This window comes from Athene noctua, chromosome 2, assembly GCF_965140245.1.
Source record: "Athene noctua chromosome 2, bAthNoc1.hap1.1, whole genome shotgun sequence".
NCBI classification, from domain to species: Eukaryota; Metazoa; Chordata; class Aves; order Strigiformes; family Strigidae; genus Athene; species Athene noctua.
The window spans coordinates 97,288,143-97,312,673 of NC_134038.1; the positions used below are offsets into that span (position 1 = coordinate 97,288,143).

The 24,531-nt window shown below is 41.7% G+C and overlaps 1 long non-coding RNA gene across 2 annotated transcripts in view; it reads right to left on the minus strand.

Moving 5' to 3' along the window:
* Nucleotides 1-24,531, minus strand: part of LOC141957733 (uncharacterized) — a 51,828-nt gene that overhangs the window by 15,623 nt on the left and 11,674 nt on the right. For both annotated transcript variants that reach the window (XR_012633162.1, XR_012633161.1), the window contains exon 3: nt 2,722-2,925. This is a non-coding gene — a long non-coding RNA (uncharacterized LOC141957733). The remainder of the gene's footprint in view (nt 1-2,721; nt 2,926-24,531) is intronic.

Below are 24,531 nucleotides of genomic sequence, written 5' to 3' on the forward strand. Positions count from 1 at the left end.
ATCCCATGTGAATGGCAAATAAGAGCGCCTTGCGCACTTTCAGTGCTTTGTTGTCATTCTACTCGGTTGTGCTGTTTTTAAGAAATCTGTTAGCTGTCAATACGGAGCTCAGGTACCTTGTTAGTCTCACCTGCGTGGTTGAAAGAACTGCTGTATATGATCTTCTGCAAGAAAGCAGCATATCCATTGGGGTTTTCTTCCTACTTTGCCAGAAATCGAGTCTTCCCCAGCTAACATTCCCTCCCAAGAAATTTTGTCACAGTTTCCTTGCGGATAGCTTATACATACAGTCAGTGACCTACTCAAAGCTTTCAAGTTCTGTTTCACCCCCCCAGTATGCTCAATCCTGTTCTAAACTATACCAGTTAGAAAACCCCGCTGCTACTATGTTTCCAGGTAGTTTGACCCTTCCTTCAACACCTCATTTCTCCCGATGCTGCATAAGGCTCACAACACAGAAATATCTTTCATCTCCTTTGGAGAACTCCCATTCAGGAAGGTCCCCAGAAAACTGCTTTCTTAGCTGATGTTGCAAGAAGAGCCTCATGGTACAAAAAGGGAAAAGCAAAGGTGGGATTCCTCTGTGTTTCTGGCTTTTAATGCAAGAAGTCATGATCAAGTTACTCAGACATCACTTTGTATGATCACCTTTTAGCTAACTTCTGCCTTACAGTAATTAAAAAAAAAAAAAAACAACAAAAAAAACAACCAAACTTTGTCCAACAGGCAACAGACTTCCACAAGACTTGGTAATCTGGGAAATATTTGTGACTGTCATGTATGACCTCAGCAAAACGCCTTGGGGAAAGCTACCCAAAGTTATTATGCTGGGACTTGCACAGTTAAAGAGCCAGCTCTTCTCTCTGTGGGAGGTCTGAAATGTGTTGACTCAAAGGCCGTGATGCAACAGCCTTGAGGAGAAGCAGAAAGCATCCTGCTCGCCTCCACTTCCCTGCTCTCACACGGATCACATTCCACTTAGAGAATTGAATCCAGGAAGGCACATAGGTACCATCAGACCTATGGGGAAAAAACCTTATTAGTTGGGACAGCCTGAATTTGAGTGTGAGCCTTTTGGCATACATCCATCATAATAACTGTCTGGTTTTCTGGCTTTTTCTGTGCTGCTTCCAAAATGACACAGATGATGTGTGTGTACAGAGCTGACTGCCTATCATTGCACTCAGTGACTTACTCTGAACAGGACATGGTAGCTAATCTGCTGCAGTAAGGTCTACTTAACAGAGTAATGTGAAGCACTTTTTTCAGTTGAACTTACTAGGGGAAACTTGGTATATACAGGTAAAGCATGGTTGCTCCAGTTGATATTTAGCTTAAACCGCAACACAACCGGAGGGCATCCCTCTATACCACTGCAGTTCTGTTGGCTTCACACACTGATCACCCTCAAGGCAAGCAATGAGATATCAGCAACAACAAGGAATCAGAATCCATTGTGTGGTATTTTACCTGGAAGATGGCTATAAAATAAGAACATAAACTTGTCTCCACCCAATGTGGCCAGCAGCAAATGTTCAGGGAAAGAGTGTAGAACCAGGCAAGTCCACAGCTATCTGCCTTCCACAGTGGGATACTCCTACCTTCAATCTTTTCAGCTTATGGTTAAATAGCACAATGCATCTTCCAAGACTTCATTTTTTTGTGAACTACTTTATACCTGTGGCTGTCACAAATTCTGGAGAGGCAAGGAGCTCTAGAGCTTGGTTATGCTTGTGTGAGAAAAGCATTTTTATTTGTCTTAAAACTCCTGCTTGGTAAATTGGTGTAATATCTGATAGTGTGTCAGATACAAGCTCATCAAGGAATCTCTTATGGTGGTTTAAACATCATAGACCGCTTTTCTAGGTTCTACACACATGTAGTTCCCAATAACGTTTTGCAGTCTGTGGAGTACATGTTGGATGCTAGAAGTCAGTTTGTTAGCATGCACACATGAGACTGCATCTGCTATGCTGACTCATGAGTGAAAGAGCAATTAAAATCCATTGTATAGTAAACACTGTGTAAAACAGAGGTGAACATAGCCAGTCATTTGTCCAATATAATTCCTTGCACAAATCCCCACTCCAAGCTGCTGTGTCACTGTGCTTTGGAGCCTGGATGTAGTTGGGATGAATTTAATTTCCTGGGAATGGCAGACAGTATGTTAGAGTCCATACCTGGAGGTTTTGGAAAAAAGAGCAAAGGCAAGCTTTCTGAGATGAGTGCTCTGCTCTGAAAAACTATTATTCCTTGTCCTTAGACATCACTACCCCTAAACACAGTGGTTGATATCTTGTCAAATACAAGATAGATACACCCAGTTAATCATAGTTGGTACAAATATTACAAAATACAAAAACGGCTGAGACATCTCCATTAAATGTTATAGACTAACAATTTCAGAGAGCTAGGGTAGGGAGTCCAATGAAAGCCTAGCACAGCAGAAAATACCCACCACAGTCTGAGGAGATCCTAATGCACAGGAAGAGAAACAGTGTTGTCATTAAAACAAATGTGGTGGTGCTTATGACTTACATGGTGTCTCTCTGCACTTTGCAGCCAGTGCCTTGTGCACCAGGGCTAGGGAAAGAGAGGTGGGTGACAGCTGGTTTGAATTTCCTAACTTGTCAGATACCATTCTGTGGCTAGATATGTATCTTTTTATTTGTGCTGCCTATGCAATGCTCATCTCCCCAGTGAGAGGGAAGGAGTGCTCACCTTCATTAGATGCCGTTTCCAGGGCCGGTGAAGACAAGGCATGCACTCAGTAGTCCTCTCACTGGTATTATCAGGATCTCCTGTAGCAGAGCTCATCATTGTGCTGGAGGATAGCGAGTGCTGCTGTGAGGCTGCGTGCTCTCAAGCTAAGCTGCTCCTCACTACAAACGAGGAGTGGTGCCGACAGGGCTGGTTTCCCAGCTGCTGAAATGCAGAGCTTCGTCAGTTTACATAGGAAGGGAAGACCATTCAGGTCGCTGTTATCACAGACAAGCCAAGCAGTAAATGTTTAATCTCGACAGGGCCCTAGAGTGTCACCTCCACATGCCACTGACTGTTACAGGCTTCAAAATAGTTTCCCAATATTCTCTGACAAATTAAGACCTATGGTAAAGACTGAGAGCCAGTACAAATAAATAGTATGTAAAGGGAGAAGAAGAGACCCATGGGAAGCCCATGTCCAGAAACAATGATGCAGTACGAAAATTGTTACTTAAAATCTGAAATAGCCTTAGGAAGCAGGTTGCAACTCACACACTACAGAAGAAAGCAATAGTCCTCTCATTGCAGGGTCTTTATTGGCCCCAAATCAAGTGATGGGCTTACCTTGGACATCATGAACAAATATTCCACAAGACTGATGTTTACATGCTGCCATGTCAGTATTATACCTAGGACCTCAACAGTTTCCCATGTTTTCCCAGTATTTACTTTCAGCACTTCTCTAGCACCCAACTGACTACTTATTATCTGAGAGTAGTGGAGATGCAGCATGTCTGGAAGGACTCAGACTGCCTGGGCAACAGGCAAGTGAACAATTCAGCCCTTGCAAAGCCGCTTCTGTTGGCATTGCATAATCCTAATCCAGAGTTAATCTGAACAACATGCTAGGTCTCTGTTTCCAGTGCTGGAGAATCATGGCAGGGCAGTATGTGGTCCAGTACATTCGCAGGTGGATGTTCTTACAGGTGAACATCCCTCTTTGAAACCTCTGCTGACTATCTGGCAGGTCTTCATAGTTTTATTCACACTCTTGGAGCTGGTTTAAAAAACAGGTCCAAAAAAAGCAAAAAAACACACAGATGCATGACTTGGTTGCATGGCAGCATTATACACCCCCTGTGTGTCCACCTCACTTGGAGAATGGGGCAGAGGACCTGCCCATGGATCTTGCATTTAGTGGTCATGGCTCAATTTTCTGCAGTGGGCGATTAATACACCATGTCTGTGAGGCCGTGAAGGTGAAAATATAAAGGTGTCCCATGAAGGTGTCCCCACCACAGATGCCTCTCAGTAGTAGCCCAGGACGGGTTTAGTCTGTTACTTCCCAGCTTTTTGGCTATTCTGGAAACTAAGTCTTTCCATGTGCTTAGCCCAGGAGCACCTTTCAGGACACTGGCCTCTGTAATGGCTTCCTCTCTACAGTCTTTCTACAGCTGTACCTTTCTTGACTTCAGGTGTACCTAACACTGCAATCCATGTCTTTACACCAGGAAAAAATATCACTGAGCCAATAGAAAGCAGGTCTCTAACTCTGCTTCATCTATTTTCAGCATTTTTCCTTTTTTTTTTTTTCAATTATGAGAGACCAAAATCAACCCAGGCAAAAAATCTGCTGACATCCAGGAGGGGCATGACTGCAGTGTTGGATCTTCTTCTCCTACTGGGATTGCTTCACTGAGCCCAGTGTTTCCATGAAGCTGGTCAGGGCACCTCTGGTAACTCACACCCTCTGTATATTAGATTTACACAATGATAGTTTACAAGCTGGCAGGTGGCTGACTTCACTGTACCTACAATTAAATCCGGAGTTCATTAGTATTACAAATTATTTCATAGATTTACTTCGGCAATTTCACTCACTTGCCTTTTAAGACAGATTTTATTGCTTTCTATGCGTATATCCATTTGAGAACATCTTTATTTCTTAAATGCAGAATCAAAGTCTAGATTTTAATTTGAAGTAAACCTTAATTCATCTCTCAATTGGAGAAAAAAATAGCAAACCAGCATATTTTCTCACATATTGTTTGTGGGGTTTTTTTTCCAGCCACAGAATTTGCTTTCTAACCTTGGAGTAAAATCATTGTGTGGAAATCTACTGCTTGTTACTGGTGAAGTTGTTGGTCACTGACTTTGTCCAGTATGCATAACCATTATGCAAAGTTGTGCAGCATGTAGCAAATACAAGTTAATCTCAAGTACAGTCGTCAGAAAGACACTTGGTTCTTGTGACTGTGCACTCTCCTGATTAAATTTCTCATTTCAAACAGTGGTTGAATGAACAAGACTAAATCACCTCAGCCTGGCATCTTCTGCAGTCATTTGCCTCAGGGAAAGTTGATGTCTTCTTCATCACTAACCATTTCTAGTGCACATCAGGAAATAGCCCATGTCAGGAGACACTTCACTTTACTTTTTATGGTTACTTAGCTCCAGACTTAGGTCTGGACATTTCAGTGGAGGAGACAGGGTATATAGGTAAAATGGACCACTGTATCATCTATATGCTGTTGCTTATGACAGAGAAGAATCATGGGTACAGTATAGCTATACAGAGTATAAATGTTAGAGAAACAGTTCAGAGGCTGTGCTAACTTTCCTCAAAGGCATGCTTTGCTACAGCTGTGGGAGAGCATGGGGCTCACTGTGGTGAAATACAACTATTCTTGCTCTGTCCTGAACTAAGAGAAGGACAGAGTAATCCATACTTGGAGGACTGAAAACAAAACAGAGGGAAAATATGACAGAATCAAAATCCCCTCTTCATTTACCTCCAGTGGAACCAGTATGTCCTCATTAACAGCTGATATTATTTTGCATAGCAACAGGTACAATAAAATGGACCGAGGCAAAGGAGAAGCCAAGTACCATGTAATGATGTTTCTGTGAATCAGCTGCAGATTAGATTCCATCATGCTAATTATTAAAGCTGCTAAATGTCTCTTCATGCCAGCATTGGCAAAACACTGTTGTTTCTTTCAAAACACCGACTAGCAATGGGTGGTACTTGCAGCGAAGCATTGTCCAAAGACTCTTCTTGGGACATGGTTTGGTACCCCTCCACATGTGCTTGGTACCTTGGATGCAGAACAGCAGCTGGGGAAGTGCACTGCACAGCAGGAGGCATTTTTTCACAAGACTGATTCCAGCCTATAAGAAGCCTCTCCCATGTTGATTAAAAGAGTGCTTCTATAAGTCAGTCTTCATCTGCAGGGGCAATTTTGTGTTGCAAAAAGCAAAGAGTGGCGATGGTCTTCCCAGTACTCCTGTGCCATCTGCCGTATTTCTCTGCTCCTGCTCTTTCTCAGCTGGCCAGTGCCAATGAGTAAATTAACCTAGGGAATGGTGTGTACTGTATGCCCAACCACAATCCTCTTCTGCGTCAACACCTTTCACTGGTATAATATCTATGAGGAAGAGAGACGCAGTCATAGAGTTGGTATATGTCTTTGTAAGGATACTCAAAAAGAATAGAAATTTTACAGTTTTATTTACAAAATGCCTTAGCTGAAAGAAAGTCACAAGTAGTACTTTTCTTTTTCAGGTGTGAAGAGAGAGAACAAGTATTCCCTTTTGTGCTGTATTCACAGTCCATCGAGATTATTCTATAGTCCCTGTTAACTTCAGTCTTGGCTACAGCACTCCCAGACCACAGAGGGCCAGCAAAGGACTTGAAGACAGAGGGCAGGGTATGGACACCACCTCCCACAGCTGGTGTTAATTAAACCCATGCCTCATTCAGCAACTACGGAGTCCTCTCTACCTGCCCTTTTGAAGATACTGGGGACCATGACAACTCCACGGCTGCTTGAGGGTAAATAGTTATTCCCCAGCCCATCATGTGGGCTCCTCCCCAGAGGTGTTAAAAAACAAGTCAGTCTTAACCATGATACGTTGCTGTGGAACAAATATGTTTAGAGTGCAACCAAAGCACAGTGGAAATCATTATACAACATTTGTTTCAATGGACGGCTGTGTGCCATCTGCCTACTGAAGCCTGCCTTAATTTGCTCCATGCTTCACCTGGACCTGCATAAAATTCTTGTAATGGTGGATTTTCAAATATGCTGGAACCTAGAGGACAGAGGGAAAAGCTGACCAGTGGCAAGTCCTGAAAGGGACCTGGAAATCTTTTAAAAGATGCATTTTGTCTTTGACGTGATCTTTGTAGTGAAAAGGATTTTTTTTTTTTTTTTTTTGGTCCAGACAATTTAGACATCTTTCACAATGCTGGGCATTTCTGAAAATATGTCTTATACTACTTTACAAAAGTGACATTTCTACCTCATCTGTAAAACAACAGGGAGGATCCTCAGACCACTGGATCCTCTGGGACATCTCATCACAGTGCACGGTCTGAGGGTAGATATCCCTTTGTTCCATATCCATATGGACACCAGATTATGTTAAATCACAAGTATGATTTTTTTTTAACCTTAATTGACTGCTCTTTCACATTTTAGAGTGACCTCCATTTTAAAAAAATCACAAAACCTGGCACAAGATCAGTTGTAAATAATTCAGAACAAACCTGGACAATTACTTTAGAACCATTACTTTTAATACAAAAATAGGACCAAAAAGAGGCTAAATGCCCAACTGTATATTTTCACAGTGAATATCTGTAACATATTTTGTATTACAAGTTCTCTCAAATGCCTTTTCCAGTGTACTTTATTCTGACCTGTCATTTTTGATCATTTACTGGTTCATCCCAAGATCTTTCTTTCATCTTTTGATATATATGTGAATTTCCTGGATAAAGGCAAATCACTATTAGATCATTGTCCATCTCTACATCATGAAAGTAAATTCCTTGCCAATGCTAAGCCAGCATTAGTTGTCCACAAGCCATTAATCCAAAAAGATTAGAAAAGGTCAATTTTTTAAGCTAATAGTATAAAACCCACATAATATAACATTCAGATAGAAAGTTTAGGAAGTCTCTTTTGCAACTTAATTTAAATCCCCTGTAGACCAAAATGTCTGGATAAAGCCCACAAAAGATTAAAGACACTGGAGGACCTGATTTTCTAACCCATTGCATTTTCTATCCCTGTGCAAATCCACACAAATCTTTACCTCTTTGAAGTCGCTAGCAAATCTCTTGGTCTTTTCAATAGGACTTACAACTTCACTTCTGGTAATTACATCAGCCTGCCACTGTGGAACATCACTCCTGGGAAATGTTAATAATATAAAGCTGGCCACTGCCAGATCCTCTTTGTACCAAAGCCATTTAATTTAAGTAGTTTTTTCTTTTCCTTGTTAAGGACGTGAGGATGTTACAGGCTTTACAGATGCACAAATCATCTCAGAAAGGGACAGGCTGATCCTTTTAATAAGAGTTTGAACCCTGACAATATGTTTCAGAGAGCAGATCGTGGCTAGGCAGTCAGCTCTCAGTGGATCTTTCTTCTCCAAGGCATGGCTTTCCTCCACCTGATACTCTCTCTGTGAATGTACCTGTCATAAGACTTCCTGCAAATTGCTGCTATTGGCTACATATCTCTCCCCACTTTGCCCTAGGACCCATGTTTGTGCCCAAAGGATCCATGGGGGCTCATCAAACCTGCCAGTCTGTGTCCTTCCCCTGCCTGGCTCAGACACTGTCTACATCTGACACGCTCCTGGGGAAGCTTTGCCTCTTTCTGTGCACCCTGATGGCTCAGCAATAAATGGAATACAAATATGGCTGGGTAAGAAAGTAGGTCACCTTTTGTCAGCAGCCTGGGCACCCTGATAAATCTTTTCTTTGTGAACCTCTGCAAGTTAATATGTTGCAGTGGCAGATTATGCTGACAGAGTTGCTCATGCCTGTCCAGGGATACTTCCCATTGCTCGCTACTCTGTGTCCACATAATGAAAGGCCACCTTCTAATGGCAGCCTGAAGGGCAAGGAAAGGGAAACAAGATGAAAAACAAGCTGCAAGGAAGGGAAACACACTGTTGAGTCCCCTTGTTTTACTGATTAAGCTTCCAGCCAACATATTCCGTTAATGGAAGCATTGTGCTTTGCTCTTTTTTAGTTTTGTTGTATTTCTCCCTTAATTTAGATACAGACACAAATGCACAACTGCAAATCAAACTAAAGTAACCAAAATGTTTGACAAAAATACTGGAGTTTCTGATGGATCTTGAGAAAGTTACATTGCAGTCGCTGAACTCTGCCACGTCTGTATCACCAAACTGTTGTCCAAGGTGGAATTCACTGTAATCCCATTGCTGAAAATTGCCCAAAGTCTCTCTTCTTCAGTAAAAATGTGCCTTCCTATTTAAAGTGGCACATTTTTATGCCCTGGCAGGTTGCTAAAGCAAAAAGCTTCTTGTGTGCTGCAGGCTGATGTTACTATTGCTGTTGCCATTTCTTTTCTCTATGGGGGAACTGTTGACAGAGCAGATGATAAGTCAAAGCCCAGATGATGATCTGGGTGTTGACAGATAAGATCAACGGGTTTGTTGTCTCAACCCATGCGCTGTTTATCCAGTACAATGGTGGGCTAATTTCACTGGCACTGGCTCTATGATAATTCCCTGCCATAAAGGAGTTATTACAATTCCACCTGAAAGCCGATGCTGCTCCTCGTTTTCCCCTCTCCCTCCCACCATTCCTCCCCCTCCCTGCCAGGTAAATGTCAGCTGAAATGCCAGATGCAGAGATTGCAGGCTCCATGGTTTGTTTTGACCCATGTGGATTTGCTTGGAGTATTAAAATTATGCAAGTCTGCTATTGTATCAGCTGCAGGTACTCCTCACTGAACGAGAATCTCTGTTTGCAAGATTTAAGGCATATCGCTCCCTAGGCATCAGGAAAAGCATACAGTGATAAACTAGTATAATCTGAGGCTGGAATTACTCTCAATTACATATTAAATCCTGTCTTATTCAAACACCTTTGATGACTTTACAGTGGAGGTAGGCTTGTGCTGCTGAAGGTAAAATCTGGCCTGTTTTCTTCTCTTTCATCACAAGCACAATCTTTTGGGAACAGCAAATCATTTGCATGTCTGCATGACAAAGAATTATTGCACAGAAGAGATAATTAAAAGCATCATTTCATAGTTCTCATTTGAGTCACTTAATTAGTTTTGTTCCCAGGTGCTAAATGAGAGCTTTGCCAGGAAGGAAACAGTGTTTTCTTACTCATCACCATTTGCTGAATTATGTCAAATCTCTTACAACTATCTTCTTTGACAAGTGCTTGTAATTTCTTTATTTCTCCAAAAGTTATCTCCCTGAAATCATCATCACGAGATAAGGTCTATTCCTCAAGTGCCTCCCTCACACCTCTCCATTCATCACATCTCTCTGAGATTTATGCCCTTGGCGATAATCCCAGAAAGATGCTCACTTCTTAATCTCAGCATCAGAAATACATCTGAAGCAACGTCCAATCACATCAGTGGTGACATCGATTAGGAAGTAGTTGCCGGAAAGTGATGAATATGTAGAGGTACTTTCTGTAATGATTACAAATCATAATTAGAACTGAATGGAAAATATAAGTAGCTTGCCAAGAAGATGAATTTGCATTTTCTTAATGAATTCCCTCTGATGGTATCTATGCTTCTTTCTAATGTTTGTGTTGCACAAACACCTGAGTGATAAGGATTTTTTTACCCACACAGGCCTAGGCTTGGTGAACCAGGTTCAGCGTTGTTCCTAATGTCCAAAGAGGCTGAAGGGGAGGTGAGAAAAGCATCTACCTCTCAGTGATCAACACCGCTGAAGGGCACTGGGCTGCCAGCCACTGTGGTGGCAAATGCCAGCTCCAGACGAGGTACAGCAGTGAGATATGTATAATCTAGTAGACTTTAGGGCTCCTCTAAATTACAGAGGACAATGCCCCGGGCAATTGCTCTAACAGGTGAGATGCTCTCCTGCATTAGGTCCTGTGTCCATTCTTGTGAACTTTACGATAAGCAGAGCAGCCTAATTTTATGGCCATATGGGAATTATGTCCTTTAACTTGTGCCATCCTGTTTTAGATTCTGTGAGGCCTAATTGTTTTAAACTCCTAGGATAAGAGGTAATGAATGCTTGTTACTGCATGATTATCATTAATGCTTGCTATTTTATTTATAGAATTATTTTGGTGCAACTTCTGGTAAGCCATTTCCCCTCTTTTTATGAAAAAAAATGGAAGTTGAGTCTGCCTATGCTAGAAATCATAATGGCCAGCTGTGTTGGTTTTTTGTTAATAAACATTGCTAACTGGAAACTTAAACTTCTTTTATTTATCAGATTGAGTCAGAACTTTAAAGCAGAAACTAGCTTTGAAGTGGGGCCCAAAGTAAGAAAAAAACACAACAAAACCTTTAATGTTTTATCTGCAGGTTTGCTGACCAAATCCATCTGCTTTATTTGACAACTGATAAAGACTGGCAGGTGCTCTAATGAGCCAGCTTTGGCTGCACTTGCAGATCATCCTTTTGAAACCTGCAGCAATGTCGTTCTCCAAATAGCTGAAAGACATGATTGACCTCAATGTCAAATGTCTCAGTAGATGTGTGCATGACCATTCTTGCGAGTATGTGTAAAACACCCTCCTGCACCCCCCTTGCTGCTGCTCCATGACCCCTGCTCCTGTTTACCCTACACACACGCATGCCCTGCCACTGTATTTTGGTTTTTCCCTCTTCCATTTTGGGTCCAGTCTTCCCTGCGACAGGAATTAATCTGTAACTGTCCATATCAGAATGAAAACTTGCAAAATGGCCCATGCCACACCCGGGTCTGTGCTACAGGGGGAGAAAGGAGCTGGCCTGTGCCCTGGTCTCTGGCTATTGTTCTTATTTAGGCAACAGAGCTTTATCATTAAAAAAGCAAGATTTATGGGAAGAGGTAACACAAAATCACAGATCCCTGAGAATAACTGAGGTTGGAAGGGACCTCTGAAGGTCATCTACTCTATCCCTTGCTCAAAGGAGGCCCAGTTTCAAAGTTAGCGTCTTCGGTATCAATATTGTCTGAGACCGACTCATGCACCATCATCTCTCTGCTTTGTATGTACCAGCTGGGAATATCTTCTCTTTCTCATAGTCTAAGCGGACAGCATAATCAGGTTAAATTTAGAGCAATTGTTCCCAATTTGTATCTAGCTTTTCAGCTTCTTCTATTTTTGACTTGAAGAAGGACTTCTGTACCCAGACACTTGTTTACTTTTTCAGCTATATCAGCTAGTCCGATAAAAATATTACCTCCTCCTGCAAATCTTGCTGGTATTCTTAGACTCTCACAGCAAGAACATTATCTTCAGTGAGAGTTTTGACTCAGCAGTGACCAGACAATTTTTGTCCCTGAGATTACAAACATTTTATCTCACACAAGCAGCTAAAGCTGTTATTGTAATAAGCAGACTAATCCAAGATTCAGTAATGCTGTCATCTGAAGACTTAAATGTTATACAAACTAAAAGAGAAACGGAAGTAAAATTGCCAGTGCAAAAACAGTGATTCTTTGTTTTGAACATAGTTTGAATTCATTTGTCCCAGTTATCCAGCCTTCTTTTTGATGGAGTAATAAAATTTCACACTTTTTTGCTGCTAAAGTAGACAGCATGTTTGGTTTGCCATTTCAAGTGATAGGGGGGAAAAATTAGGAGTGCAGACTGAAAGAAACAGGTAGAGATGACAGTGGTAAGATGTGCTTTGCCTAAAGTTCACTTAATTATGGTAAACAATTAAAAGACATTACTTAATTCTTATCCCTGACAGTTTCCTCTTAAAAGTAAAAGCTAAACAGCTGACACAAGACTAATGCAATTATCTTTAAATTAGTCTTCACAACCAAAAATAAAACAGGAAAAACTTGTCAGTTGTTAATTTTTACTGGGAATATTAAGGGAAGCCTGGAGTAGACATTTTGCTATGTAGTCCTGCTGTTCATGACATGACTGGGCACACACCAAATTTTTCACTGTAGTATAATCTTGCTGTGTTGAATCAAGTCAGAAGCTTTAAAAAGCTCAAACCGTATCACCCTGAGCAATCCTTGACCCTCACAATTACATTTTCAAGTGATTGGGGAAAGAAAAAAAAAAAGAGGATGAGCTGTTCAGGCTGCCCTGAAAGGAATGCAGATTCCATCAGTGTCCATTTGCATCAGTCAGTGGAAATGACCCCAAAAAAATGTTCTCAGAATGAATTGCTCTAGCTTCACTTACTGGATTAACCACACTCCTTCCTAGTGCCATATTACTATTGGTTATGATTTAGAGCAGTGAATCCATTCATCATGAGCACAGTCCATCCTCCAAGGAGCTCATAGTGTGAGCACAAGGCAAATGAAAGATGGGAGAAAGGACATGTTATTGTCATTTATAGAGGGGGATGTAAGGCACAGGTGGAAAGTGATATCTTGAGGGGCAGCTTGTGATGCATTGGAAAAAGCACAGAATTAAACAGGCTTGTGTCACAGAAGGAGAATATGATAGCTTAGAAATCCCAACCTCTAGACTTCTGTCCTGTGCCTTGCACTGTGAGTAGTTGAAGGAGCATCCCTGCTCCTGGAGAGAATCTGGTGCACTGGGAAAAGTTACTTCTCAGCCACAGACCTGCCCTCCAGACAATATCTCTTGAAATATTGCATTACAAAGGCATGAACACCAGCAAGGAAAATGTTTTAGGGGCCACAGCAGCTCTATAGAGCAGGAAACCTGAAAGTTCATGGCAGGATTGTCAAATAGGGTTTTATTGCATGTGCCACCAGGTGTGACTGGCAGGGTGACTTAGACTGAAGAAACAGGAAAGGAATTGTTATTTGCCAGAATAATGCGGGAGAATTTAGTGAGTTGCCTCTTGGACATTAGAGTTCACAATCTGAAATGCTGAGGGACAAGTAAGAGCAAGCAGGGGAATGGAATTTCTTCCCCTAGTTTCCCCTCCCAAATATTAAATTTAAATATGCCAAATAAATTGAAAATTTATAATGCAAGATCAGTTACAATCCTGAAGTACAAGGGAAAACAAAACACATTGTTGTTCCTGGAAAACTTATGTCTGAGGTCTGGCCAGATAACCTAACAGCTTCCACTAAGCCATTTGAGCAGTGACATTCAATGTCTAGAAAATTCATCAGCTGTAAGGTGAAGGAGTCCCATCCATGAAAAATAATTCATCTCAGGCAAACAAAGCAACCAATGGGGAAATGAATGGCTGAAATCCCACTGCAATAAAAGTGTGATTATGCTGCTATGGCTTTAATATCTATGAATATGATCATAGATTTTATTTGTCCAAACAATGGTCGTGTTCTTCCCTTCAGGTTTTGACTTAAAAAACTGCTGCAGGCCATTACTGTTTCATGGTTAAAAGACTCTAGCAATAACGGCTTACTGTGAGCAGAAGGCACAGGCACAAGGCACAGCCACCAAGTATTTGCAGCACTTCTTTAAGCAAATGCAGCATGGGCTGTGGGATCTCAGTGCAGATCCCACTGACCGTTCTGACCTAGGATTGAAAAGATGTTGTCTGCAGTGGGTTGAGCACTGCACATTTCTCAACCGCACACAGGGTACCATAAAAAGGGTTACTACTTGAAGCCATATAAGGTCAGTACATCAGATGTATGTGGAAACATCAGTATGCTCATGTTCAAAGCATTCCTCTAAGCAAGTACTTCCTATAGACTTTTTGCTACAGAGACTTGCTCACACCTCTAACCAAGAGCATATGGGATGTCCTGCTGAATTCAGAGGGTGAATCATAAGCCTCATGTGTTGATAAGGTCAGAGACCATTGTTTGGTCTCCAAGCAAAATCTTTGGAAAAGGTGAATGAAATAAATGAGACAGAAGAATATGCAGGGGCAGGGTGAGGAGGCAAATCTTTCCATAGATCACAGAAGATCTCATAGCCATACCTTTTGGAATACATGTAGAACCTGAGGGTGCAAGGATGTTATATTCCAAGCTCAGATTGCAGATGAGGCCTGATGTACACCCAGATTTCCCTTACACACCTCATATCCTACCAAACTGCAACACCCAGAGGTATGTATCTCAGTACTTCAGGCATTTGGGGTTCTTGCCAACTCTGTCCCAAAGAGAGTTAATGTCTAATACTTCTAGCAAGTGTGTAGTCTTTGTTTTAAATCCGCCTTTCTTCTGTGTTGGGTCCTTTGCTATTCAGAGAGAGCAACAGCTGCAGCCATAGAGCAACCATCTTGTAGCTTCCTGATTTGGCTTTGGAGAATACAGTTTTGGAGAATAGAGCATGAAATGCAATGTGGAAGAAACCCTCACAAAATCACTTTTCTAATATTGGCTTGGCTTTGCTAATGATTTCTTGGGGTTTTTAACTAAAAAAGTTTGGTGTTGACAAGCATGTTCCATCAGAAAACAGTGGGCTCATCATGTAAAATGGACCCATTAAATCTGCCAGTGGGGATTGAAATATACACTTACTGTGAGTCATATATATTTTAGGAAGTTTGGTTGCTACAGGTAGCAGAGTTCATCAGATGCTACACAGAAAGCTGCACAGGTCTGGGTGGCAGAGCCTGCGAGTTCAACCACAGGGTTTGTCGATTCCTCAAGCAAAGCCTTGCAGACTTCCCAAAGAGAGCAGCTGTAAGAGAAAAGGGGCCCACATTTTCTTGTGGCAGACTCACGGCTACTTGACAGATCTAGATTTCCTTGTTTTCTACCTCTCCTCCCTGCTTAACTTTTCCTTTAAAAATTAAGAAAGCTGAACATCGGAAAAAAATCAATCCTTGTGGTCCACTACTAGGCTTAAAATGTAAGTGCTGCCTATAAGGATGAGGGATCTCTCTTCTGTTCTGGTGTGGATCAGCTGGGGATTCCTTTAACAAGCCTGGTCACAGTGAGCCACTGCCCTTTGGCCCTATTATAGCATTCTGTTGCCCTACATCCTCTGGTCCCTCCTTTACTCAAGTACAATATGTACTGTACCTTCCCACACACACACCTCAGACCCTCTAACCCTCTCTTAGAGAAGCTGCTTTTGAAAAGAAAGCTTGCAACTACTCAGGCAAGTTCAGAGCAAGGTGGGAGGGAAAAATTAGGGGTAGAGGGGCTATCTTGGGGTAGGAAGCAAGCTTGGGGCGTATCCTCAGACAGGAAACAAATTCAATTATGTGACAGACATAAGCCTGCAACTGAGGTCATGCGCAGAGGTTAATGAAATAAATGACAGGGGAGGGTCTTTGCTGATAGAGTTCTGTGGGTAAAGCATCTAGTACCAGCCCTCTCCCAGCTCAGGGCACTGGTGCTCCACTGTCCTGGGGTCCCTTGAGCAAGGCATGGTAGTGATCCCCAGACTCTGCCTGGGTTGTCTCCTCACTGGACCCTGGGGCAAGCAGAGAGCCAGCAATGCCTGGTGCTCTGCACAAGTCTCTACCTCCATCCTCCAAACCCTTCCATTAATGAAAACTGAGAGCAAAATGCCTACATTTATTACAGGGCCTTTTGATTTGCTTTGGCACTAGTGGTTACAGGGTACAATTTTTTTTCTTAGAAATGGGTACGTATGTTTGTTATGACCAATCCGGTCCCATGTGCATCAGTCCTGAGAAATTAATATGATAGTGGGAGGATCAGTGGAAGCAGCCTAGCTTTTCAAACCTGAGTCTATCCACAGGGAAGATTCACAGAAGTTGGGGCCCCACATCCTAACTGTCCAATAAACCAGCCCAGAAGATCCTATCACAGGCTTTGACTGAGGTTTATTTCATAGCTGGGCACTTTCATCCTGACAGGTGAAAATGGTCTTGAAGGAAGAAAACAATGACTAAGCATGGACTTCCACAGGAAGAAATGCCCAGACCTTTATGCAAAAGCTGCAGCTTATTTTTTTCTTTTTAAAAAGTATCTTTAAGTCAGAACAACACAGTTGTTCTACACACTGATTCAGACTTTAAATGCTGTCCTGGTGATTGTCGCAACTGACCCTACTAAATTAAGGGACTTTATTTAATGTGTCCCTCAATAAGTACTGTACTGTGTCCTCGAATGATAGAACTGTGTTACAAGTCTCTTGCTAGTTAGCCTCATTTTTCATCTAAAGATGGCAGTGTACTAAACCTCACATCTGTTAATTTGGTGAGATACTCTCCTAGTTTATATAAAACTTGTGTTTTAGGAGAATTAGGCTCAACAGTCCAGCTGCTGCTCATGAGCAAGAAAATGATACATTATGTAAACCTTTATCTGAACAAATAGGTAAACCAAATTAACCTACTTCTCTTTAATTGAGTAGGCAAACTGCAGAAAGAAGGTAGCAGTGATAATAGGGTAAAGGTAGCAGAAGGAAAGGTGCCTGCTAAATATACCTTGTCAACCAAAGGAGACGACCTGTGAGTGACTGTATTTAGAGTTATGAGAATGGGATATACATGTCTGCACACATACATGGAGGAGTAATGTGAACAGTGGTGAGGTCCATTTACTTTGATGTCTACTGGAACCCAGAGTGAAAAGCAAAACAAACATGAGATGCAAATCTGAATTTTTATACTCCAAAGTAACCTGTTACTATAGGATTTGAGCCTCCTGTGGTGTAATTCTGGCTGTAATTACATACGAACAGCATTTGTGGTAGCGTCAGGACAAATATTACCTGCATTAGGTCTTGAACAAACATGAATCCAGAAGTGTAGGTGTAAGTTCTCCGACTTACCACGTCCACATTACACCAGTTAATTGATTTTATTGGGTGCTATAGGCACCCAACAATTTGGAAAACTTGTGTTTTGAATGCCCTCTAGTGGCTCTTGCCGCTGCAGGTTTCCTTGCCCAGAAACGCTCCGTGTTCCCCAAGGCCTGAGGAGAAGGGCGGCAAAGGCACGGCGGGTTGGCAAGAGGCAGTGCCCGGGCAGCCATCTTGCTGAAGGCACAGAGAGGGTCTTGGGCTAGGTTTTGTTTAAAGAAGCTACAGCTCACTCATTATGATTTTTAATAACTTGTTTAATGCTTGTAGTCATTAACTTTTTTGGAATGTGATTTGTCATAGAGGAGTGTAAACTCTGCCTCCTGAAGGGAGGAGTGGGGCAGAGAGGGAAATACTATGGGCTGCGCTTGAATCTGTCCAGCCATGATATTTACTCCTACACCCCTTTATGTCATTTGCCTTGCGGCAATTCTCTTTGGATTTTGTACAGATCCAATTTAAAGCTTATGCGAGCAAATTAACATTTTGGGGGCAAGAAACACACTCAGCGAAAATTGCTTCTCTCTGGGTTACACTTGCGTGCAAAGGCAAACCCAGCCTGACTCAAGTGCTACATGCTGGGCATCTTTACTGCACAGAGGAGCCAAGCTACCTGGGAGAGCAGCGCACAGGCCTCGAAGCTTTCCAGAACTGGCCCTATCAGTTCCTTCCAGTAGCAGATGCAGAATTAGTCTATGTTTTAATAATTAACGGCAGTGATAAAAGTCTACAAGGTGTCTCTAAGTTAATGTAAGACCTTGTCTGCTTAAATAAAGTTTGTAAACTAGATCTCTGCTTTTCCATCTGCTTTTTGATCTGACACCTATCTGAATATAGTAATCAGCAACAAGCAGGAGGGTGTGTTAACATGTTCCATTTGTTAGCATTGCTACAGGCGAGAAAATACTTGAACTTTGAGAAAAGAAGCAAAACCAAAACAATAGAGTAAGATCAAAGTGAAATCTCTGATGATTTTTCTTTTACATAGAGCTTCCTTCTTTTCCTCCTCATATTTTCCAAGATGTTTCTGCTCTTAGAGGTCACCCTTAGCTATTTTTTGGAGAAAGATGACATGGAAACATTGATAGAAGCATTAAAGTGATGCCAAAAGAAAGTTAATATAGGACCAGATCTGAGGACAAAATTTCTGCTTCAATCAACATCAGCTGTTCCACTGAACTTATTTCACGTACAGAAGCTCCAGCTGTGAAGCCAGACACAGCTCTGCAGGTAAGGCATCTTCAATGCACACTGAAGAGGAGCACTTCACTGAGGTTTCAGCTTTTTCTTCTTTCAGATATCATGTGGCAACACAAATGAATCAAAGCTCTTAGAACACATCGTTTTCCCCTGGCCAAGTGGATTAATCCAGCCGAGCAACAATTTCCACTAAAGCCAGTCGTTTACAGGCGCCTGGACTGAGTGTGTAATCTTTCTGAAACTGTGTCCACAGGCAGAAGCACTCACCAAATCAGCGAATCTTAAGTGAGTACCACACACTAGCCATCAATGGTCAGTCTTGATTTTATTGGAAAAATGGAACCAGTGAAGTAAATGTTATAATTATGTACAAAATTTTAAGGTAGAAGAAACTGGTGGTACTTTTAGCTGGGATGCTGGATTGGCAGTAAGAAATCAGTTCTTTGTTCTCTGCTATCAGCCTGATACAAAGGCAAATCATTCTACTTTTATGCATCAGACAGGAGTCCTGTTCTAAAAATGCATGTAATGAAACTGTCTCTCCTTCAGGAAAGGGCATGGAAAAATGCTGAGGGGGAGGCCAGTATCTAAATGCTAAAGGATATTTTGATCATGCAGAAATGTAAAGGCAGGACTTAGGCTGATGTCCTGAGAAACACAAAACATGCTGTTGGTCCCAGGTTTCTCATCAAAATGGTTTGGTGGTTAAATACCAAACACTTGAAGTGCACACAAGTACTTTCAAATGACCTGCATCCTAAGAGGTTAGAAAGCAAATAACTGCAGTAAAATTCAAAAAAGAAATACACTACAGAATCCAGCAATCTAGTCAAACTATTCTAGAAGAGAACAAGGTAAAAATAAATTAAGTGGGGTGTTAATTACCAGATGCATGTTTAACTCCAGCTGCAAAATAATGATTATAGAATAGCAAATGTAACCCATGTTTGGGTCTTGAGCAGCACCCAGCTCAGGTGACTCACATCATGCCACATTACATTAAGTCTTCAGATAAGTATGGTTGCTGATAAGTGCCGAAACTAGTAGAGTTTGTAGGGAATGGCTCTGCCTGGAAAATTGGGTCTGGACTTGGTGGAATTCATGAGAAGTAACTCTTGCTCCTCAGCTCTCTGATGGGCTGTGTGCCGAAACTAAGATATATGAAAGACTTGTTATGGTCTCTGAAGGATCAGAAAGGTTGATAATGTATTTTTATTAACCAGGAGGTGTTAGTTGTTGTAGGCTGTAATGAAGGAGCTAGTTGTATTATTGTTCTTGTATTGTGGATGGAAGCTTGAGGGGCTGTACCCAAGAATGGGAGCTGCACAGATAGGAATTATCCTGGTGCTCCACTAATGGAAGTCACTGCTGAAGACTTGTATATGGCATGGCTCTCTTTGTGGTTTCACCTGCATGGCCACAGGCCTGCACATGTATGCTGGAGCTGATGACCACAGTCAGTTGTTTTACAGAACAGATATGGTTACTTGGATCCTGCTAAGCTGAAAATTCAGGTTTTTTCCTGAGGTGAGTGTTCTGTGTGATTTGGGGACTGCAAGAGACCCCTGAGATATAGGGACCATGTAGCTTTAAACCTATACCCTTTTTTACTTCCTTTAGCCATTTTCTCTGGTTCACTCATATTTAGATAGACTTTGGGATTTTTTTTTCTTTTCTATCACTTATGTTTTTATCTAATGTACATTTCAATGCAAAGCTGTTTTACTAAACTGTAACTTTAAAAAAAAAATCCCCCAATATTTCATCATGCAGTTAAAGTTGTCTTCCAGAATTTCGCTATCTTCCCACCTATCATGGTGAGATTTTGATTCCCTTGTTAAAATCTAGTTTGCTAGTAACTGCCATCTGTCTAACTTTTACAACTTCTTGTTCAGATATGCTTTATTTCAGTGTTCATTTTAATTGCAGTCTGAGGTTACCTGACAATCGTTGTTTGACTTGTCCTGGCACCTACACAAAGGCCCCACCTAGGGCTGAGGTATGAGAGAAAATAAAGTATAACCTGATTCCATTGCAATGGGCTCATGTGAAAATGGTACCACTGCTGTTTTGTAAGCTTTGGCAAAGCATGAGCTACATGAAGGGGAAAGTCAGGTCTTTTGCTCTTTTTGTGGAACAATATAGGACAAAGACTTGAGAGGGGGAAAGGGAGAGCACTATACTATATTGCAAGCTCTGTTTCCTTTATCACCGACAGAGAAACCTATAGTATCACTTTTGGGTACCTAAAGTAATTTCAAAATGAAGAATAATCAACTTGACTTCACATAGCATTTTGATGACAATTGTAGCCTGAGGCAGACAAGCAACTTGGAGGCTCTATTTTGCAGGGTCTTTTCCTTCTAGTGAATACCAGTTTCCCCTTGTTTAGGTTTAATAGCTGTTGGAGTTACCTGCTGCCCACAAGCTGAATTAATCTCAGAGTAACCCATCTTCCTACAAGCCTGCCTCTGTTTCTTGGAGCCTCAGTAGAGGACTCGCCCAGTTCTCAGAAAATCCAAAATCTCTCATCTCTCAGGTACCAAATCACAATAAAGAAAAAGCAGGCATACTGTACTGAAAACACTAGGCGCCGCAAATAGTATTTTGTCTCTTAGTCTCTCAACCCTTAAAACACCCTTTGGTTGTGTTTTCAAGCTTTGTGCCTCACTGAGGGCAAGACATTAAATTCTTTGTTTTGAAGTGCAATTAGTGCTTTGAAAATAATACCTGACTCCAAGTTTCTATGAAAAATAAGTCCACAAGCATTGTGTAACTTCATAGGATGATTATAGCCAGTCAAACTGGCTATTTGTAACACAGTCAAAATATCTCCAATTGCAATATGAGCCCTTCAAATCTACCCACCTTTAACCTGTGGCTACTTTTCATGCTTTTTGCATTGTGTGATAGGTAGAAGAAAGAGAAAGTTTAGAAAATGTTATTGCTTCTTGTAATATCTTAATACACATCTACCACCCACTGTGCATATCTAATGCACTATCTACCACCTAGTAGAGCCTGATGTTGCACCATAACAAAATTTAACAGCAGTTTGGAAGAAGAAAAATAACTTCTCATCTCATTAGCAGGCCTAAGTCTCCCTCTTCTCTCTGTCAGGCAGATCCTCTGAAGTCCTACTTACCCTGCCAGGTCTGAGGTGTTCACTTTTTGTTGATTTATACTATGATTACTGGACTGATCTGTTCTGATATGTTTTGCGTCATCTCTGGAAAACTAAGGTTTTGTTTTCCCCAAGTCACCTGCATTCCCTAGACCTCGACTGATTTCAGCACAACAGCAGCTGTATGGCTGAAAAGATGCTGTATACAACTGGTGAAAATGAAATTAGGCTGTGCAAACTAACCTTTGTGCTGTTAGGTTTACTGTTTATGCTTACAGTTGCCCTGATAAACCATAGGTTAGGAACAACCATCAGTTGTTCCAAAATTAAGCAAAATATTTTGCTCCAGGTATCAACTTGACGTAAAAGGCTTGGCAGGTGATTAGTTAATAATATCACTTGATCTGTTTCAGTAATTTAAATACTGAAAAAGTGTCTATCACAAAGTAGATGGTCTAAGGATGCTTAATCTCTTTATAAAGTGCTTTTGAGATCTACTGATGAAAGTTAGGTGGTATTACTATTATTATTGTTGTTGTGTCATAAAATCTGGGCGTATACTATGAAATATTTTCTATGAGTACTCATTTGAATTTGGATTTTAAACAGACTGTTCTAGCCAACTTATGTTTCTTTCAAGTTTGCTTTCACAAATTTTACTGGCTGGTAAGGTTACAGGGTATACATTTTAAGTCTCAATTTTACAAGCATTTGCTTTGTAAGTCTGATAGTTGAGATGACTGTTGTGCAACCAGAAGATGATAACAATGCCATTGAAAGTGTGACAGAGCAAAGGAAGATTGGTCTTCATACAGTGATGTAGTAGCTAACAAACAGGGTGAATAAACCCATCTCTTGAGCTTTCCAGTCAGGAACAAATCCAAGCATCTGTCCTAGGCTAAAGGTAGGTGAGCTCTGCTTGCTAATATTTGTTAGACTGCCCCACCAATGGGTCATAGCTGTTATCCTTCCTGGAGCAGAGCTCAGGAGATGCTTCAGGTCCTTACCACACTTTGTGCTTTGCATGACTGGGAAGAGGATCCCTGTCTGCTCAGTGAAACATTTCAAATCCTGCACATGCAAACACAGTAAAACATCATCATTAGTCACACATTTTAAGTCTTTTGCTCTTTAGGCAACAGTCTGTGTGGAGAAACCACAAAGGCTTGGTCAGATCCCAATAGCTGTGTTTACTGAATATACACAAATGTAGGAGGCTAGAAGCCTGCACTGATGAGCCGGTTGGTTTCTGGCACCTTCAGCAGCAGAGAGATGCAGAGGGCCCAACCAGCCATTTAAAGGCAGAGTACATGAGTAAGAATGTTATGTATGGGGTTTTTGTAGTGTTTTTGAAACCCATAGCAGTAGGACACCAACATAATTTAGTCCCATTTTGAAGCTGTCTTGAGTTTCCCGCATTACACAAACCAGCCACCTTGTGTGCACCCAGAGGTTCGGTCTGACTTCTTGTTTTCACTAGGCATGTTTGCTCTGCTCTTGTCTGGTAATACAGATCTGCCATAGAAGACCCTCACTGTGCCTTCTGGGACAAACTGTGCCTTCTGCTTGTAATTTTTATTATCCTGACTTGAACAGCTCTAAATGGGCAAGGATACTGTGGGAAAATAGGGGACACTGTGTCGGGTATGGATGGTTGTGTGCAGGGACCACTTCCTGGCTGGATCCAGGAGTGGATCTCTCTGAGGTTGCTGAAATAGGGCCTCACTGATGGGTGAGCCTTCAGCTCTGCTTTTAGTGATGTTCTTAAGGTATGAACAACCGATTGATATCCACGCACTACAACAATATATACAGTAACAGAACACATATCCTGTAATTGCAGCACTTGAATAGACCCAGGTGCCCTATATTACTGTGCTATCTGGGGAGGCACTGCAGGTTAAGGAAGCTGCATGTGAGGTGATTGGGAGCAATGGCCAAACCTCAGAAGAAGAATCACCTCAGTGGTGTTGCAGGTACAGGGTTGTTTTCTCATCACTTTGTGTTGACCCATGGCTCCAAGACAAGCCCTGAAGATGGGTATTTTCCAAGGGTTTATGATGAATGTGTGCAGTAGAGCATGGAAACGCACAGGGTGCAAAACTGAATCTATATATGTCTGTGACTGTCAAGTATGTCTGTGTTGACTGCTCGGCTTTGCTGTAAGGATATACATGCTGACAGGACTCAGCCCCTACTCCATGCAAAGCAGCCCAGCAAAACATCTAATGCTTGCCCAAGTGGGGACAAGCTGACCTTGGGTTTACCAGCTCTCCATGCAGAGCAGCCCAGCAATCCTGTGCAATCTGGCTGGAAGGGGAGGGTGAAGAAGAAGCTGGGGTTACACTGAGCAACGCTTCCCTGGGGAAGGCTCTGATTACCCAGCATGAGGTATCTCTAATGATGTCTGGAGGGTGAAAGCATCTGTAGCCCGAACCCCACCTTGAGAATTCCCCCTGCTTCCCAGGCTCATCCCTTTCTGTCCACAGAGGCTTTTGGAGCCTCCTGGTAATGAAAAGTCATGTCTATCAAGTAAAAATGAGAACAACAAAGCCAAGAGGATGTTTCACTGCTTACTCTCCTCTCTGTGGCTCTTCTGAGCTGTGGCTGACTGTGAAAGAGCCTCACTCCATTCCATGGAACCAAAGGCTGTTTATGTGCAGGGAGAAAAAAAAATGTGCTAGTAAAGATTAAAGATTTAATAGTCATAAAGGAAAAGATGCTCTGTAATGAAGTATCAACACCAATTGACTAGTTTCTGCTGTTTTGACAATTGCCAGGTGTTCTGTAGTAGCATGATCTGCACCTGCCTGTG